The sequence below is a fragment of the Mytilus californianus genome, unplaced genomic scaffold, assembly GCF_021869535.1.
Source record: "Mytilus californianus isolate M0D057914Y unplaced genomic scaffold, xbMytCali1.0.p SCAF_7, whole genome shotgun sequence".
NCBI lineage: Eukaryota > Metazoa > Mollusca > Bivalvia > Mytilida > Mytilidae > Mytilus > Mytilus californianus.
In genome coordinates this window covers 25,268,216-25,283,876 of record NW_026262723.1, presented here as the reverse complement: position 1 = coordinate 25,283,876, position 15,661 = coordinate 25,268,216, and the positions used below count along the sequence as shown (strand labels likewise).

General features: G+C 31.3%; 2 protein-coding genes across 9 annotated transcripts in view; both read left to right on the top strand.

Moving 5' to 3' along the window:
• Positions 1 to 15,661, top strand: part of LOC127710176 (cytochrome P450 10-like) — a 270,280-nt gene that overhangs the window by 46,014 nt on the left and 208,605 nt on the right. The window lies entirely within an intron of this gene.
• LOC127710173 (cytochrome P450 10-like) overlaps positions 1 to 15,661 on the top strand; it is a 155,678-nt gene that overhangs the window by 18,709 nt on the left and 121,308 nt on the right. The window lies entirely within an intron of this gene.

Genomic DNA, 15,661 nt, shown 5'->3' with positions numbered 1-15,661 from the left:
AACGTCCCCATTCCGACCAGGCGTAAGATGATTTTGGGTATATGTCAATAAGACAGTAACCCAACGACGAAAACAGATTTTGCGTATTTGAATGTATAATCTAATTTAATTGTTAGTATGTAAATAACTTTTCAGTGCACATAAGAGTTTGACCCTGGGAAGAGGGATCATGACGAGTCCCCTCCAGGCTCGTAGCTACGTTTACGTCAAAACGCCCGGGCGTACACATGAATTTAGAAGATATAAATAATTTAATCTAAATAAATTTAAAGAACTGGTGAAAAGCACGTGCATCTTGTACTTTTTTCTTTAATGGCTTGTAATTCGAGATAAAAGTGACAAAATTTAATTTTAATCAAATGGTATGTTATGTATTTGTTCATTGTCAGTTATAGTCTAAATCTACTGTGAATTCTACTTCGTATCCTATTTTAAAAAGCAATTTATTATATGTTGAGGTACAATATGCGGTTTCCATTTTCGTCGAGCATGCGTCGTTCATGTTGCAAAACGAGTCTTAGCGATTTTAGATTCCGTCCGCATCATCAACATTTAGGTTCAGTCTGTGGTTAAAGTTTGTTTTAAAACATTAAAAACATTGTTCCGGGAATTTTACCATATTTGGACAGTAGCTTTGTATGATCAATTTAAAGACAGTAGCCAAATTCTAATATATATTTTTATTCAACTGATAAATGGACGGATTTCTTTTACAGTTGATATTTGGACACAGTCTTAAAGTAGGTTAATGTTTTTCAGACATCAATAACTTTTCAAACCTTCATGGAAATAGGACACAAGCTTTTTTATACTAAAAGTCAGTATTCAGAGCATAATGGAAATATATTTCTACTTTTTTCCGTATTTTGTTTCTTTATAGTTAAAAAGTATAGTAACAGTCTAATGTTAAAGTTTGTTACCCATCAACTACTTTGTCAAAACCTTTATCGAATTGAATGAAACTTTTTCAGAAGCATTTTTATGATAAGGAGATAATGTCCGAAGCAAAATTTGGAAAGTACATGTATTTGGTGTTTCTATTTTTTTTTATTTTGAAAGTATTTTATTGACTTTTTGCAATTAACAAACGGTCTGGGATTATTTTTTCTACATAATAAAATGTGTACACCTTCATAGATTGTAAGTATGAAACTTGTAAATAATCTAATTGGCATGATCAAGATCAAGAAAAAGCATCTAAATAAAAAATGTTTGATTTTTTTTCTAAAATCCTGTATTTGACTGCATGATAAAAGTATTCTTTTTACAGTCAACATTACACTTTAAAACGGACAGCAGCAGTCCCAAGCCAGATACAGGGTTCCACGAATACCTTTTGAATTTTCATATTACACCTGACAATCTATGATAATTAACTATTTCTTATGTATTCATTAACGGAATTTGCGAATACAAATAGGAAAAAAATAGATGAAGTCAAAATAATTACTTTAACGACAACATTGATATATTTTACAGTAACTGGTTTTGGACATTTTCCCGTAGATCAATGACCATTATATTCAACATAAACACAATAAATGAATTGAACATAAAACTAAAATATAGACTCTAAAGCATGATTGTATATTTTTCTAGATAACGTCCCTCGAACCCACTACCAAGAGGTCCTCTGCCCTAGAACCGTTGGTTCGCGGAGGTTCGGGCGTACACTTAACAATGGACAAGCGACGCCACTGCACACCAAATGTAGAATACTGCCGAAATTAACCTATCTGTTAGAATAGTATCTGCTTACTTCTCCAACTCCTGGCACAATTTTCATCAGTTCTCATGATATGACAGCGTGTCGTGGCAATCAGTAACACAACACCTACATGTAAAAGAAAATAATTCTTTATCATCAGTATCAGCTATATATAGCTTGCAACCAAAAAATTAAGAATGGAAATGGGGAATATGTCAAAGAGACAACAACCCGACCAAAGAGCAGACAATATCCGAAGGTCACCAATGGATCTCCAACGCAGCGAGAAAATCCCGCACCTGGAGGTGGTCCTCAGCTGGCCCCTAAATAAAATTGTGTACCAGTTCATGTATACTTGTCAGTTTCCTAGCTAGCTAAAAGTAGAGGGCGCAGCTCTCATCTGCACTTTCTGTATCTATACTCACTAGTAAATGAATGTAAGTCTAAAGATGTAATTTTGATCTTAACTTCATAAAAAAATCTGGACAATAAATTATTCAGTTCTACTTAGTCTTTAAGCCAATTTCCAGACTTATTCTCTGCCACAAGCGGTAAATTCATTACTGTGTAGATAATTCAACTACAGTAAGTATCTTTTCTTTATTTTTATTTTAAATAGAAAGCATTTAAAAGGGAATTTAATCATACAATTTTTCCAGTGACCGTAGAATTACAAATTGTAGTAGTCAGAAATAAAAAATGAAATTTGGATGGCGATTACTCTTTTTTTATCTGTAAATTTCTAACTTCAGTTTCTTTGTTAAAGAGTATTTTCGTAGATACATTAAATTTGGACTCTTACAACTGTTCGGATTGGATTTAAAAAAAAGTAATCATAATTATTGACATACTGTACACATTTTAGTCATTCAAGTTTATAATTACTCAGGATGATATCTAAATTAAATATAATTACTATGACAGTGTATGGCATAGCAACTTAATGTTCACTATAAAACATATAAAACCAAAAAAGACGAAAGAAAGAAAAACAGTACGATATTGTGAATTTTATGATAAGTTCGTTTGTCCTTTATACAGGTATTGCCATAGAGTTTGAACATATAACCTAATTATTACACATTTTTTCTTCAAAAAAATTCGATTGCATGGGCTCACTTGTATTATATAAATTAAATCAATACGTTATTTACTGGATATAAAGAAACAAAAATACAGTGTGGTTGATATGATGGTATTGTCAAGGTAACTTATCGTATTTTGCTGTTATGTATACCAACCGCATCTCCTTTCGTTTGATTATTCCTAAATTATTCACTGTTCTTATTTGTGTTGTTTCTGTTTTTCATACATACCATACATTTATCTTACATTTATCTGCAAGTTGACCATATTGCCGAAGATATGATGCACAACAATGAAATGAGTTAAATGTAGAAGAAATATGTGTTCTACACTCTATCAAAAAACTAATCTCAGTGAGAATGCATTGTTCAATTTTGAAGGATTGAAAATCGTCAGTATGCATACGATTTACACAACCTGAAAAAGATGAATTTAACAAATTAAACATGAATAATAGAACTTTAATAATTTAGTATCAAAGATGTGTTCAGAGTTTATTTAATTGTTGGTTTGATGTTTATTTGGGAGTGCAACAAAATATACCTATTACGCATGAAAATTTCATAAGAAATGTTTTCATTGGTTTCAAACAATAATTATGGTCAATTCATAAAAAGGAAACACAGGTTATATCACGGACAATAAAGATCAATTTTTATATCGAGGTGATCTGCAATTTTCAATTTCTAAATAAGAAATAACAGGTAAGCTGAAATAATCACGTATGTCAAAAAAAGTCGTATGAAGTCGTCCATCTGTGTCAATATCAAAGAAAAGATCAAGACATGAAGCATACCTTCATGTTTTGGCAGTATCCCTTTCGGGATAAATGAGATACAAACACTCGCTTTCATTTAAGTTCATATTATTTCAACGTATCAATGCAAACTTGCTTTAAAGCGTTTCGGTTTCTAGAAATTAAAGTGCCTCGGACTCACGTAATTTTATTTGGTGTTAATATCATCACTAACATATGGGTTATTGAGTAAGAGGATATGATCAATATATATGAAAGTGTAATAAAAAATGACATTTACTTTTTGTGAGAAAAATCATTGACACAAAATTATACTGTTATTAATTTTCTCGCTTTTTGTACAAATGTACTGCATAAGGAAATTCGCAGGAGAATTATAGTGCACACATATTTTATAAATGAATTTCCAGTGAAATAATATTCACAATTTGGCATAACATATTGATACAATTGAATGGTTTATAGGATCCGGAAACAAGCTATTAAATTATATTAATCCAGGAGAATTATAGATGACTCAATATAATTTTAAAAGCAATGCAAGTTTAAAATTTTTACATGTTAGGCTAAGGGGGAGGGGTCAACCTTTCATGGCAGGTTCAAGACGAAATACGATACAAACATGTTGTAAGTGGGTATATGTATAACTATGGAAACATTTTTACAGCATTTTGGCTAATAATATCAGATTAAGGACTGCATAGGACGAGGTAACCTTTCATGGAAAAGGCCAATATATCATTGCTCAGGAATATTGTTCTGATATACCATATTTAAAGTCAAAAGAGACACATATTAGAAAATAATAACTAAATCAAGTATCACTAATTTATCAGTTATTATTATTAGGTAGCCTGACTTTGTGGAGAGTGGTACAATTTGTATGGCATTTGGGTTAACCATGAATTAGTAAAAGTTCCTGTGATATCTTTTCCATATTATATAAAAATTAGAAGATGTGATATTATTGCGAATGAGACAACAATCAATTAGAGACTAAATGACATAGCAACAGTTACTATAACATGAATAGGTAACCGTACAGTCTTCAACAATGAACAAAATCAAGACCGCATAGCAACAAAAAAAAAAGGCCATACATGATCAAATACACATTTTTAAAGCAATCCAACAATTCAACGACCTGATTAATGTACATATCAATAAACGAAAAACAAAATATGATATACGGCAACGAACGGCTACCACTGACCTCTGACTTGGAACAGGTACATACATAATTTAGAGGGGTTAAACATGGTTCCAGACCTCCAACCATTTCCCTAACATGGGACTTTGATATACGTCTGGTATCTTTGAAGAGTTTTTGCAAACTAAAGCTAGATAATTTTTGAGTACCATGATTTTTAAACTTCGGTGTGGGCGATGATATGAATACACTGGCTGCATATGGTATTCTGACATATTTTCCTACATATTGTACTAAATAAAGAGATTGGAGCATCATTGTGAAATAATGTATTCTAAGTTCTAAGATAATTTGAAATTCTGACGTCTAAGAATGGTTTTGGACAATTTTTCCATTGCAGCGTCTTACAATACAGCTAAAAAGTGTTGTGATGTGTTTCCGGAATTTGTGATTGCCACTAGAGGAGATATTTCGAATGTATCAGATTTTAAGTTTACAATATATACATGGAATAACAGTTTGTATGGTACTGTCATGAATATATGATATCCAAGAAAAGGTGTTGATAACTTTCACATATATTTTATACAACAAATGTTGTTTTTTTTTTTACTACGATAGCTACATTTAATATCTGACATACAATTTTAATATGCAATTGTGAGTACATCTATGGATATGAATTCAATTCATTACGGCAGGGCTGTCAAAATAAAACGTCTATGAAAATAAAGGCAACAGTAGTATACCTCTGTTTAAAAGTCATAAATCGATTGAGAGAAAACAAATCCGGGTTACAAACTAAAACCGAGGGAAACAAAAAACTGTTGTACTGTATGTTATTTGTCCTATTCATAAATAATACATCTTTGAGCATTGGATTTGAATGTAGTAGTTTTAATGCTACGATAATCCCAAATACTAACATCAACGAATTGTTTTCGATAAAAGAGGATTCAACGTTATATTGGCAAAAAGGTGTTCCGATTTCTTTCAACATATGCTTTTCATAATCCTATTGGAAAAAAATTGCTTTAAATATAATCAGTAATTTTTCAAATCTAGGTCAGTTACAATTTCTTGATCTTTAAAAAGTTTTCAAGGTTGTTGGGGATAAAACAAATATGGCCTAGAAAAGTATTCTGATATCTTTGAAAACTGATGTTATCTGTTAAAACAAATAAGTGCAATGCAGTTATTTCAACCTTCTAAAGAATAATTGATGATTCTTAACGTTTAAATGAATTTAAATAAAGATTTGTAGAAAATTATTCCTTCATTAGATGAAGGAGGAAATCTTATTATTCCAATAACAATATCCTGTTGATGTAACAAACAATCCCTGAAAAGTTAAATATTACGATGATCTGTTACGACTAAAACGTGTACATGATAAAGCTATGGGAACTTTTGCATAATGATAAAAGGAATGTGACCTTAGAAAAAGTAAAAAGACTTGAAATAATAGTTGACTTCCGTTTGCAGAAGCATCTTATACGTCGTTTTATATAGCGATCACGAGTTACATACCAGTACACTTGATAATAAAATGACGGACCCAAATAAAAATGACCATAGAACAAATCGAACCTCTACCACATTATCTGAGGCTAATACAGTATGTACCAAGTTTTTTCTATGCTTACTCAGAAAAAAATCATACACATCAATGAAAAAGCATCGTTTTTCAAGCTAACAGACCACAAAAAAAACCCAAAAAAACAAACAAACAAAACAGTTACTATAACATGAATAGGTAACCGTACAGTCTTCAACAATGAACAAAATCAAGACCACATAGCAACAAAAAACAAAAGGCCATACATGATCAAATACACATGTTCAAAGCAATTCAACAATTCAACGACCTGATTAATGTACATATCAATAAACGAAAAAAAAATGTGATATACGGCAACGAACGACTTCCACTGACCTCTGACTTGGAACAGGTACATACATAATTTGGAGGGGTTAAACATGTTTCCAGACTTCCAACCCTTTCCCTAACATGAAACTTTGATATACGTCTGGTATCTAAGAAGAATTTTTGCAAACTTTTGATAATTTATGAGTACCATGATTTTTAAACAGCGGTGTAGGCGATGATATGAATACACTGGCTGCATATGGTGTTCTGACATATTTTCCTACATATTGTACTAAATAAAGAGAATGGAGCATCATTGTAAAATAAAGTATTCTAAGTTCTAAGATAATTTGAAATACACGGGTGGTGTTCTCGAAGCTATCTTAGGATTAGGACGTGTCCTAAGACCATCTTATGACACGTTTTTGTCCTAAGTGGTGTTCTCGAAGCTCTTTTAACTTAGGATATATCGCATTTTTCGTCCTAACTTTAGGACACCTAATTATGTGTCTTCAGATCATCCTATCTTCATCCTAACTTTAGGACTTCCCTGTTATGTCCTATTTATAAATAATACACCTTTGAGCATTGAATTGAATGTAGTAGTTTTAATGCTACAATAACTCAAAATACTAACATCAACGAATTGTTTTCGATAAAAGAAGATATAAAGTTATATTGACAAAAAGGTGTTCCGATTTGTTTTTAACATATGCTTTTCATAATCCTATTGGAAAAATATTGCTTTATTAAAATATCAGTAATTTTTCAAATCTAGGTCAGTTACAATTTCTTAATCTTTAAAAAGTTTTCAATGTTGTTGGTGATAAAAAACAAATGGCCTAGAAAAGTATTTTGATATCTTTGAAAACTGATGTTATCTGTTTAAACAAATAAGTTCAATGCAATTATTTCAACCTTCTAAAGAATAATTGATGATGCTTAACGTTTAAATGAATTTAAATAAAGATTTGTAGAAAATGATCCCTTTATTAGACGAAGGAGGAAATCTAATTATTCCAATAACAATATCCTGAGGATGTAACAAACAATTAAACAAAAATATTGATATCCAAGGACTATTGTTTACAAAACAAAAAGACAAAAATTCCCTTGGAGTTAAAAGAAAACAACACGTTTTGGATTTACTTTCATCTGTTTCATCAGGAAGGTTTAAATTTCAACTCAAACAGAAAAGCTAATTTCAGCTTAGGTCAACTTTGGTGTGGGAGTTGGAACTTAAGTTTCTTAGTAACTGCCTTATTAATCAACGGGGAGGTTCCGAAAAAAAAAAATCATGCATTGTGTAGTATCTAAATACTGACTGTCGAGCTAATGATACCCTCGGGCTAACAATCCCTGAAAAGTTAAATATTACAATGAACTGTTACGACTAAAACGTGTACATGATAAAGCTATGGGAACTTTTGCATAATGATACAAGGGATGTGACCTCAGAAAAAGTAAAACGACTTGAAGTTATAGTTGACTTCCGTTTGCAGAAACATCTTATACGTCGTTTTATATAGCGATCACGAGTTACATGCCAGTACACTTGATAATAAAATGGCGGACCCAAATAGAAATGACAATAGAACAAATCGAACCTCTACCACATTATCTTAGGCTAATACAGTATGTACCAATTTTTTTTTATGCTTACGCAGAAAAAAATCTTACACATCAATGAAATAAGCATCGCATTTAAATCTAACAGACCACAAAAAAAAAAACAAAAACAAAAAAAAAAAACAAAACAAAACAAAACAAAGACACATTCAGCAAGTTTTTCGCCAAAGCTGAGGTCTTTAATATTTCGGACAGCCTCTAACACGTCTAAGCTAAAGTTAACTTAGTTGAATTCCTGTTTAAGTTTGAGAATCTTTATGACTTTAGTAGAGCTTATGGTTAATCATTTAAAGATTATGAAGCAGTCTTTATTGACAGAAAAAGACAGATAGAGATGGAAAACATAAATATGAATCCGCCGTCAGAAATACAATCAATCAAACTATCTTTTCTTACGTGAAATGAGGAAAATGCTAGGCGAAATAAAATGGCCTTATGAATATTTACACTGTATGAAAGGGTTAATAAACTATTTGAACTAATCAAAGATGATACATATGGACTAGAAAAAAGTCAACATAAATAACACCCTCCCCACCCAGACAATGCCTAAGCAAAAACAAAAGAATGTGACAAAACATTATTACTTCCATTGTCTGAATAAGACAAAAACATGGTGAGGCTACACCACCCTTCATTCACAAAAATCATTATGAGTCTTGAAACGGGATGAAAATGACAATAACTAAAAAGTATATATCAAAACGAAAATTATTTGAGGCGGCAAAGAAATTCTTGAATAAATTATGTGAATTGGAGAGATGTGAACATTTGTTGATAGAGATACATGAAGAAAATAAGAAAAACAAGGTATGGCTATTGACCCCCCTAGCCTGAAGATGATGAATACAGAATCAGGGAAAAGGTATATGACCACTCTGCCTTGGATCACCTCAAGAAAGATTCAGGACTAAGCACTTCAATAACCATCTTAGGACAGCCTTTAAGCGACATCACGATTAAAACACACACAAAAAGTCCGATAGGCGGCGAAGCTAGACCTTTGTACCTTCCATGGGACGAGGGATATAAAATAACTAAAAATATAATAATCTTTCAAGTATATGATGATGTCAAGAAATATTCAATATAAGCTATTAAATAACCCTTTAAGACAGTCATGTAAATTTTAGAGATTTGATGGGCTGATGACCAATGAAATCAAGAGTATGCAGCATTCTTTCTAACTAGGCATAGACAGAAAAAATTGACCATCTCCCTGGTGGAATCTTTAATTAGGTCTATTTTGTTCCAATACCTTACTGAAGTTGGGCAATTTTCATAAAAAAAATTGGAAGCAATTGTACTTTGACTTTGTTACAATAAAAAAGGGTTTCCTCTTTTGAGGTTTAAATATAAAATTTGTATCTAATATCTCTATTTGTGAGATATTGAATCCAGTTGTAAGTAGGTTCTCTCCCTCGATGAATATAAGTTCTTATTTAGGTCTTTCCTCTTTTCCGTGGAAAGACCTATTGATTTTGTTTTGATTATTTTTTTATCTTCCGACACTTTCATTTCTTGCGAGGCTTTTTTGTATCGCCAGATGTCATTTTGATATTTGGTATATGATATTAGACAGTTTATACATTTTTGAAACTGACACTGCTTAATCTAACACTTTGCCTCTAAGAGTTATCTCCCCGAACACTGTTTTTCTTGCTATCTCTTCTCCTTCGCAACCGTGAACGAAACCAACAAAAGTTTTTTTCCAAATTGCTCGTTACATCTTCAAGATGACGAAAAAAAAAGGTCAAGGTCATCTTCTAAATTTTGATATAGGCTTATTATAGCTTTTCCTCAGAAACCGTACAAAATATCGACAAAATGTTTCACTAAACTGTTCGTTGCGACAGGTCGTAACAGACATATTTTAATAAAAAGGGTTCGTTGACATTAAATAGGAGTTTTCTTCCCTCTCTTTTTAAAAAAAAGGAGTATTGTGATATAACTCATTAACAAATATGGTAGATAATTAGGGTCTTTTGAATTGATGTTCTTGCTTTAGATCTTGAAATTCAGTTGAAGATCAATGGTAAATTTGACGTTCTAGATTTTAACTTTGCTATATTCATATTTATACCTGATAAAGCTATGGGTATTTTGCATTAGGTTGGTATACATATGACCTTGAAAAGGTCAATCGGAAGTGAAACTTGTAAACTAGAAGAAGCCATTTCCTGCACTGATTTAATTCAAAAGTTAGAACCATTTATTCTTGGAATCAGTGTGAGGTAACCTCTCACATGATACCGCAATTGGCATTTTGTAAACAGGATATATCAACTTATTTCCCTTATATCAAGCAAAAGTGTATAGAAACCGTATAATTTTTAAATCAGCGTAATGAAAGCTTTAATTTGACACCAGATGTGACTTTTATTTAACTGATGTGACTTTTTACCTCCCTTAATTTACAAAAAAAAAAAAATGTCGTAAACATTGTATTTTCGGGATCAATGTGAGATAAGCTATCTTTTAACACCAAGCATACTATTTTTTATCAAAATTTTCATATCTTTAGTGAATTTTTATAGAAAAACTTTCAATTATTCTCTGAACAATTCGGTTTTAATTATGTTTCTGTGTTATATCTTAATAATTTTTGATTGTTTATATTCAGTATGCATGTTAGATTACAGGTGTTCTTTGTTTGGATATTACATGCATTTTGTGATCTTGTATTGATTTAAATGTCAAATGAACTCTTTAATTGGGAATTTAAAAAATGATTTAATACATAATCTGATTAAGAGAAGAGAAGATAAGATGTTTTCTATTTAATAACGGGTTTAGGAAAACATAGAGAACACAAGCTCTCAAGATTTTTTTTTCGACAATATAGATATATAAATAACAGTTATAAAATTCATGAAAAGTTAACAACTGGAACAAAATGACAGGCATGTTTTTTTTTTTAAATTACATCCAATAATAAATATATCGACGTATTAAAAATGTGCCGATACACGTATTTTAAAAACAATAAAAGGTCAGACAATGATGAATTATTGTTTTTATTTACAACCGGCATGTGCAGGCATTTTTACTCAAATTTAAATTCAAATTTTTAAATTGATTGAAATTTGATCATTACTAACGTTTTTGGATAATATGGGTGCATCATATCGAAACGAATTTTGTCCAAAATATCTAAATTATATCTGAAAGCAGGGTTTAAAGTATGGGGTTTCTTTCCAATAGTAATGGCCATACATTGCTTGCATTTCATTTACAAGTATTTGAAACCAATCTATAAACTCGCTACATTCTTTGCAAGTGTTATGGAGTATAGATTAAAATCTGAAAAGGACAAGGTATTATCAACAGCATAACAGTGAACACTTTTATAACCCAAAATATGTCATTTATTTAAAACATTAGATAAAAGAGAACCATGTATTGACCCTTGGGTAATCCCTATCTTATGTTGTCCCAATTACTATAAGGACATAGCCAATTTTCATACTTTACTACGGCTAGACAAATGGTCATTTTAAAGAGAAACAGCGGAGTTACTCACACCATAAGCAGATAATTTAACTAATACAATTTTACGATGAGGACATTCCAATGCTTTTGACAGATGTATTAAAATGGATGCCACACACTCATTTTATCCAATGCCTTTTCCCAGTCTTCAATAAGCTTTAAAAGCACTGTTTGACAAGCTTGCCCTTTTCGAAAAGCAAATAAAACATGTAAAAATGTATTATAAAAATTTTCAAAAATTTGTTTGCTGGTTTTCCCGAGTTTAATCAATTCAAGAGCCTATTTTTCTCTTATAATGACATTTTGACCCAACTTTATATTTCCACAATTGAATTCATCTTGCTATTGGCGATATTTAATCTAGTAATAATATTCAAACGAGAAAAAAAACCAATTATAAAACGATGTAACAACATACGTTCTTAGCTTTGATATTTTGTACCACTACCATGAAAGTTTCAGGAACATAATCAAGAGAGCATGACCAAATAAGTATCCGACATGAAAACATTTATTGCAAATTGTCACCAGAACACTGTTTATGAGAATTTATTTTGCTTCGGAATCCATATAATTGTATTATGACTCCCATTTACGATTGATATTTTCCCGGATATCATTATTTTAAATTTTCGAAACATTATATTTTTCAATGCTCGATTTGACCTACCGAAGCAGACTTATCAACGGGTTTGTATAAACACGGGTGCCACATGTGAAGCAGGATATGATTACCCTTCCGGAGCACCTGATATCACCACAAGTCTTTGGTGGGATTCGTGTTGCTCAGTCTTTAGTTTTCTATGTTGTGTTTTGTGCACTCTTGTTCGTCTGTTTGTCTTTTTCTTTTTTAGCCATGGCGTTGTCAGTTTATTTTCGACTTATGATTTTGAATGTTCTTTTGGTATCCTTCGCCTCTCTTATAGTATCCGATTAAAAGAGAAACATGTGTTGGAAGAATAATACATTAAAACATATTTTAGATGACAGAATTTCAATAAATCTAATATGTATTTACAGTGAAACGAACTTGTGAGAAAACATATTAAATTTTTCATGACAATATGATGACGCCCCTATTTCGATATCTTAATTTGCAAACGAGAAACTATCAGAAACACTACATAGTTATCTAAGTCACAGTGTCTCAACCCCCGACAATGGAAATTTGACTCCTTAGAAGTCATGTTTTTCTCTCAATATTAAGGTCATTCATAATGCTTGCTATGATTATTTAATGATTACTTTGACTGAATAAATACAATTTTAGGGGAAACACGAGTGATAGTTGTCAATTAAAACGAAAATTGATAAAAATAAAGTGATAGAAAAATCGAAAGAAAAAGATTTTCTTTACGTCAATGCTGTTCTTAAGTCTAACAAAGTTAGTTATTGTTCATCGAATATGTTTCATTCGCTTGTTATGCGTGTTGATAAGGTTACAAAACACTATACACAATATTTTGAATTGTTGAATTGGTGTGTTGATCAGGATTCCAGTTAGAATGTTGTTCATTTTTGAAAGGCAGTATTATTATAGTTTCTGTTAAATTATCAAAAACTTGGAATTTCAAAGAGTTTTATATGATGTTAAAGCAAAACGTTGTGTATATATGTTGCCCTCCAAATTTCTTTCACGCTTTTTTGTATGTTTGAGCATTTTTGTTGATTGATTACTGTCTCATTGACGTATGCTTCACAAAACATTAAACCTCGAAAAAAGGGAGATAGAAATCATGAATAAAACTAACCAAATAAACAAAATGATCTGTAACTAAATAAAGTAAAAGTAAAGAAAATCGTACACATTGTTCCATTATCAAATGGCAAAATCAAAGCTTACACACATCAAACGAATGGAAAACAACTGTCATATTCCTGACTTGGTACAGTCATTTCCTTATGTACATAATGGTGGATTAAACCTGGTTTTATAGCTAGTTCTCTCACTTTTATGACAGTCACATAAAATTTTATTATATTGACAATGGTGTGTGATCAAAACAAACAGATATAATAGGTAAAAATGTCAAAATAGGGGAACAACAGTCAACATTGTGTTATAATCTTAATCACTATGAAAACAAACAAATATGTAACAAATAAACACAAAAAGGCATATAGACAAAGCATATAAGCAAAAAAGAAAGACAAGAATACAAAAATTTACCATAGCACAATAACACAATGACGGGATGTATAAGTACCGAGCCACGTCAAATGAATAACACCAAAAATAGACTAAGCAGTAAAACACATATTCAAAAAGACAAACAAAAGAATACTATAACACGTTATTAAGATGATAAACAACGTCAGCACCCAGAATCTATACTTAAAGACCATCATGTATTATTTGTGAAGTTGAGATCTATTCAATTATATTGTGAGGTATAATGATACAGAATATTTCTTGCACTAGGAACTTATAATACGAAGGAACCTCAATTACTAACAACAACAGTATACAAAACACAACATAGAAAATAAAGACAGAACCCCTCCAAAAACCGGTGACAAAAGTGCAAGAAACACAGTCATATGTAACGATTAAAGTAAACAATCAGGCTGAAAATTATTTCGTGGCCCTCTTGAAGTAAAACACACTTAACACCAAAATATCATATGTTATTTTAAATTGTCACTAACAGAACAGTCACTATACATTTAGTAGTTTTATTGGCTTTAAAAATTACATACAATCACAAAGTTCATTATAAACTAGTATAATTATGACTTAATTCTAAGCTTAAATACGTTTCTTTTTTTCATTTTAGCAAACGACAGGTGCTACGGGTGTGCTTGAAAGATTAGTAAGACTTGGCAATACCACACCGATTTATGATGGTATGCATTTTGGACAGACATTGCCATTGACTGAAACACATATCGTTCTAATAAAGGGCTACATAGAAATGCCCCTTACATTAATTGTCAATAGGAACTTCGGACAATAGCTGTATAATATGTTTTACAGAAAATCGTGAATGTAGGATGTATAGTTCACATAATATCATCTCAGAAGTCATTTTCAAGATCAAGTATAAACAAATTTTAAAATTATATTGAAAAAGAATCAATGTAACTGTGAATATTTGTACTTTTATCAAAAATATGTTATTTGATAATTTCGTTCCATACCAATAATTAGATATAATAAAATTGAATCTCATTAATCTAGAGTTCAGTCGTCCGATAATCAATATATGAAAATGCGGAGATGTTGTATTATTGCAAATGAGACAACTATCTTTCAAAGTTCAACTGAACTGGATGTGAGCAATTATAGGCTACCATCCTTCAAAATGGCGAAAAATCCATACCGTATAGACGGCTATACAAACCCCCAACATGTGTAGTATTTCAAACGAGAAAACTATTGGCCTAATACATTACAAAACAATTTAGGAAAAACAAATATGCAAGACAGGAACCCAATGACAACTTCAGGCGCCTGACTTGGGACGAATAAAGTATGTGGCAGGGTTAAACATGTTTGTGCGCGCTTAACCCTCATCTAAACTTGGACTGCGATGTAACATCACAACACAAAAAACAAATTATAAAAAAATCAGTTGCAATTTGCTTAACTCAAACGGTCGGTACGAGGTACAAAAACATCTTCCATATAAACAATAGATACAAAGCACATTGATTTCATGATAATAACTAGGTACTTTCATCCTACATTTTAGTAAACTTTAGTGGTATATTATTTCTTCAAATTATTAATCCTAATGACCGGGTACAGAAGATCTGATATATATATATGACACTCACTAAAATATTTGGACTGGATGTGAGCAATTATAGGCTACCATCCTTCAAAAAGGCGAAAAATCCATACCGTATAGACGGCTATACAAACCCCCAACATGTGTAGTATTTCAAACGAGAAAACTATTGGCCTAATACATTACAAAACAATTTAGGAAAAACAAGTATGCAAGACAGGAACCCAATGACAAC